The following is a 5,563-nucleotide window of genomic DNA, read 5'->3' on the forward strand; positions in this document are numbered from 1 at the left end:
ATTCGAGACACGGGGCTATACGAGGAGGAATGTGGTATCAGGATTGGTGGAATAGTCATCAACAACTTGCGTTAGGCAGATGACACAACCCTGCTTGCTGAAACTGAGGAAGACCTGAAGTGATTGCTGCAGAAGGTCAAGGACTGCAGCCTTCAATATGGATTGAAGCTCAACATCAAGAAAACAAAGATTCTCACCACTGGGCCAATTGGCAACATCAGTATTGATGGTGAAGAGATTGAGATAGTTAACAGTTTTAGTTTACTTGGCTCCACCGTCAACATTCTTGGTAACAGCAGCCAGGAAATCAAAAGATGAATTGCATTGGTAAAGTCAGCTGTGAGGGACCTCTCAAGAGTACTGAAGAGCAACGACATCAGGCTGGAGACTAAGGTGCGCCTGATCCAGGCTATAGTCTTCGCAATTACGTGCTATGCATCGGAGAGTTGGACGGTGACTAGGGATGATAGAAAGAGAATTGATGCCTTTGAGCTGTGGTGCTGGAGAAGAGTGTTGAATATACCATGGACTGCTAAAAGAACAAACAGGTTTGTCCTGGAGAGGGTGAAGCCAGAGTGCTCCTTGGAGTCAAGGATTCTGAGTCTTCGTCTGACATACTTTGGGCCTGTTGCAAGGAGGGACTGGTCCTTGGAGAGGCACAGCATGTTTGGCAGTGTGGAGGGACGGTGCAGGAAAGGAAGACCCTCAATGACATGGATAAATTCTGTGATTGGGGTGGTTGGAATGAGTGTGTTGGAGACGGTGAGGTTGGCACAGGATAGAGCAGCATTTAGAGCTCTTGTACATAGGGTTGCTATGAGTTGCAAGCGAATCGATGGCACAACAACAGCAACAACAACCACTAACAAATGTTTATGCCATTTGATTCTCCTTCCTCAGATGAGGAAAATATCTATGAGAATGTAAATAGGGTGATAGGATAGAGGTAAATTGCAGCTATAAATATTTGATAGACAAATTTGATGAAATAAGGACAGTATCTTCTGAGAGGAGTCCTTGCATAGTGTATGCACTCAATTGCTGACCTAATGGTTGGAGGCTTCAGCTCACTAAGAGGTGCCTTGGAAGGAAGAAAGGCAGACTGACCATCTACTCTTTAAAATTAGCCATTAAAGCTCTATGCAGCACAGTGCTGCTCTGGCACATGGCTTGCCTTGAGTTGTCATTGTCTGGATGGCAGCTGATGTTTCCTGAGAATGCCTCCCGCAGTAGGAATGAAGACTATCTTAACTTTGTCCAAAGCCCTTTCTATCCCCAAATACCACGTTAATAGTCAAACGAAATTCCCACAAAAGCCTGATGGGATAAGCTGATGCTTTGTGAGTAGATCTAGAAACAACAGGGATTTATTGATTATCGTCACAACTAAGTTCCCTTAGGATTCAGAGGCCTGTAGTTGATTTTTCTATTAACCACTTGGATCTACCAATCTAAGTATTTCCTACTTCCTGTGTTTCTGAGGCTGGGAGTCAAGCAGGAGGAACTACTTCACTGGAAGTTTTTGTTGTTAATCTAAGGGTACTTTTTAGGGATTCCTCTGGGGAGGTGGTCAGGGTGCAGGATGAGGGCACTTTGAGTGTGGAATATGGGGCATATATTCTGAGTCACCCAGAAAGAAGTGAGTTTAGCCTCTGGAAAAGATTCATCTCATGTTCATAGAATCTAGATATCCTAAGTGTGAGTGGGGATTCATAATAGAGAGTGTTGGTAATAGGGTCAGGATAGAAAGAATAAAGTTATAGTTGACGGAAATATAGATCTTTTCAGGCAATTATAGAAGTTATAGTTAGAGCTGTTGACTTTATTTTTCTGATCTCACAAGTAAAGTGGAACCATTTCATGAGGTTCCTTAGATCTTGCAGAAGCAGCTTGCCAGGCTTCATGTACTTGGTGGGTTTCAATAATCACTCTTTCTTGATAGTAACTTGATAAAATTGATGGAAATTAATGCAGTGAGCCAGAGGGACTCTCTGATGGAGGCCCTGCCATCATCAGTCAAGGCCTGGAAAGGACACTGGGATTTCATTAAATCTATTCCTGGGCCTCCAAGCAGGACTTCATTTCCAACCATACCCATGAGGAAGTGGTTAGCTCTTTCTAAAAATACCTTGAGATTTAGCTAACATATTGTCCCTTTTAATATATACCACTGCCTTGCCATCCTAAAAAAGTATTTTGTTGTCTAATCTAATTCCTTTCAGCTGTAGTATATTGTTTCCCCTTGTAGCTCAGTGGCTATAAAGAGACATTACCCGGCCACCCGTACAGCATTCCTTTGTGGCAGACAAAAACACTGTGTTGTGCCACATGCGTTAGACACAGGATAGATTGTCTGAGGGTCCCTGTACAATAGAAACGCCAATTGAGATTCTGCATTACAAGCAGCATTCTATTCACTTCCAGGGGGCTAGGCTGCTAGAAGGTGGGATTAAGGGAAGGTTCTAAAGCCAGGACACTGTTGGAGCCTTAGCATCTTTTCCTGACAGGCACACAGCAGCTATAAATAGATGAAGTGGCCATGGTGATGCACAGGTAGGCAGGATCTGTGTGGGTGTGGGCACGCTCTGCTTGGATCAGCTCCCTGCCTCGTTTTTTGGCAGAACTGAGTGCTGATTTATTGAATTTGTATCCTGGTCATCTGAGGTCCATGTTATTGTTCTGCACCCCTGGTTTCTGGCAGGTAAACAAGCCTTTGCTAGAACAGCTGCTACCAGGGTGTTCACATTGATTAGCAGGCTTGTTAATCAATGGTTAGGGGCTTAATATTACCCATTTCTATTAAGTTTTGTAGACTCAGGACCTGGAGGAGAAATTTAGAAATACATGATTGACATGAAGCAAGAAGCAATTGTTCAGACAGAATAAGTAGATAAAACATGGCTTAGAATCAGGAAAGGTACATGTCATACTTCAAGAAGATGAACTATGTGAAGAAGAATATGACACCCAGAGGAATATTAATCAAAACCTATTGTACGTATGCTACACAAACTTGCTTATGGAAAGAGGAAAAGAGATCAATTATTTACTGAAGAGGATCAATGACTACAGCCTTAAGAAAAGATTATACCTTAATCTAGGTCACCTCAATGACTTGATCCATTCATTCCCTGTTGCACATTTTCCTCCCTGTCTCTCATACCTCCAGTTTGCTTTTTTCTTGGGAAAAAAAGTTCTTTCATTGTTATACAGTTGTTTCCCCTCCGCCCAGAGCTCCCTTAAAGGAGACAAAAATCCTCACCCTTGGACCAATAAATAATGTCATGATAAATGAAGAAAATTGTGAAATGATCAAGGAATTAATTTTACTTGGATCCGCAAATCAACAGAAAAGGAAGTTGTCGTGATGTGTTGTTGAGTCAACTATGATTCATACTGACCCTATGAGCAAAAGCTCTGAACTCAGGTCTATCTTGGGCCAACTTCACCGTCTCTGAAACACCCTACCCCATTGGCAAAGTCACTATGTCAATCCATCCCCTCCACGGTTTTCTACTGCACTGACCTTTCACCCTTCCATACAGATCCTCCACTCTTGCAAGCATAATATCCTTTTCCAAATATTGGCTCTTCCTGACAAAATGCCCAAAGTATGTGAGATGGAGTTTCAAAATCCTTGCCACCAAAGAGAAGCGTAGTTCTACCCTCCCCAGGACAGACTTGTTTGTTCTCTTGGTAGCCTATGGTATGTTCAATACTCTTCTCCAACACCACAACTCAAAGGCATCAGTTCTTCTGTCATCCTTCATCATTGTGCAGCTCTCAGATGGAGAACAATGGATCTTTCTATCCTGATGGTCTTCACAAGCAATTGAGATGCCCATGGCTTGGATCAGTTACATCTTACGCTAAAGACTAATATTGTTGCTCTTTACCACTTTGGAGAATACCTTGATAGCATATTTTTCCAACACAGCCAGTCTTTTGATGTCCTGACAGCTGGTTCCAAGGGGGTTGATCGTGGATTCGAGCAAGATGAAATTGTTAACATCAGTCTTTTATTCTTCTATCATGATGCTGCATACTAGCCCAGTGGTGAGGATTTTTAGTTTCCTGATGTTGAGATGCAGTTCATATTGAAGGCTACAGGAAGGAGCAGTCAAGAAATCAGTATGTTGTTAGGTGCTGTTGAGTAGAGTGCAACCCATTACAACCCTATGAGCAGCAGATCTGAACCATGTCCTATCCTGTGCAATCCTCACAATTCCTGATACACTAGAGCACAGTGAAGCAGTCACTATTTCAATCCACCTGGTTGATAGTCTTCCTCTTTTTCACGGGCCCTTTGCCTTTCTGAGCATCATATCCCTCTCCAAGGAAGAGCCCCTGCACAGGACATGTCTGTGTGAACCGGTCTCTTTAGGTTCTGATTGATCATATCCGTATCACAAAACTGTTCTTACACACCCCTCCATCTGCCCAGATTTTAGTTACAGGAACATGGATCTCCTTCTGTGTGATCTCATACAACTGTTTTTTTCAGAAAGCTATTGACCCCAATATTGCTCATACGAGATGATGCTTGCTGGTGGAAGGCTTCAAACCCATGAAGGAGGCACATGCTTGGGGGTCACTGAATGGAGCCTGCAGTCCACTAAATGATGAAACAAAATAAACTCCTTGAGAATCTTCTAAACTTTTGTCGATTTCTTCAGTCTCAACAGTGTCTGTGAAAAGATTGAACTGCTTTGCCCATTTTATGGCAGTACCCATGTCTCTTGCATTTCCTTCAGCTAAGCACAACTTACAGCTAACAAATTCTTGTCTAATCTTCCATCCAATTAGGGGATAAAAACCTCCAGCAGACTGCTGAGGGAGGGTTGTTGCCAGTATTAATGTTCAAGAAAGTTCCAATTCCCATCATTAACTTCACATCTTCAGTGTGGAACAGCACTCGTCAAACACGGCAACTTGCTAGTCAGCGACCAAGGCCACGATCAGTATAGGTACTCCAAGTATCTCTTCATCCACTGTTCTGAAATGGTGGCTTGTTCCTCTCAGGGAAGGCAGAGGAGACAGTGGTATTGAAAGCAAGGGGGTAATGAAACTACTCTAGCACATCTCTTAAGGGTCAAAAAGTCCAGGAGTACTGGCATTTGAAAAATCTGTGACATATTCAGAACCTTTTGTGACTTTGCGTAACAACCGAGTATCAACAGTCCCGAAGCAGCAATTCCCTTCTTCAATGGCCTTTTGCACCTCTGCCAGGTTCTGTAAACTCCAGGCCAACCTCAAAGAAACATGTTGTATGCTGTGAAAGTGAGCAAGCTGTCTCCTAAAAGGAAGAAATGAAGAATTCTTGAGAAGAAATGAAGCATTCAGCAGGAACTGTGGATTAGTTGTTCCAGGTAATAAATGTTGCTTTCTCTGTCGATATGCCAAGGCCCACAATCTGATGTGTCCCTATACCTGCAGCTTTGACAGTTTCTTTGATCACAGCAACAAACTGATTCCATAGAACATCGGGATCAATTTCAACCCAGCCAGTTTGAGTTTTACCTTCTGCTCACTGGAGGCGCAGATCTGTGCTGCCGTGTGTGTG

The 5,563-nt window shown here is 43.0% G+C and overlaps 1 pseudogene; it reads right to left on the minus strand.

Moving 5' to 3' along the window:
• Positions 1-1,287: 1,287 nt before the first annotated feature.
• On the minus strand, positions 1,288-5,477 carry LOC102860734 (annotated as a pseudogene).
• Positions 5,478-5,563: the final 86 nt, after the last annotated feature.

The sequence above is a fragment of the Elephantulus edwardii genome, unplaced genomic scaffold (genome assembly GCF_000299155.1).
Source record: "Elephantulus edwardii isolate Elephantulus edwardi_28Jun2011 unplaced genomic scaffold, EleEdw1.0 scaffold00031, whole genome shotgun sequence".
Classification (NCBI taxonomy): domain Eukaryota; kingdom Metazoa; phylum Chordata; class Mammalia; order Macroscelidea; family Macroscelididae; genus Elephantulus; species Elephantulus edwardii.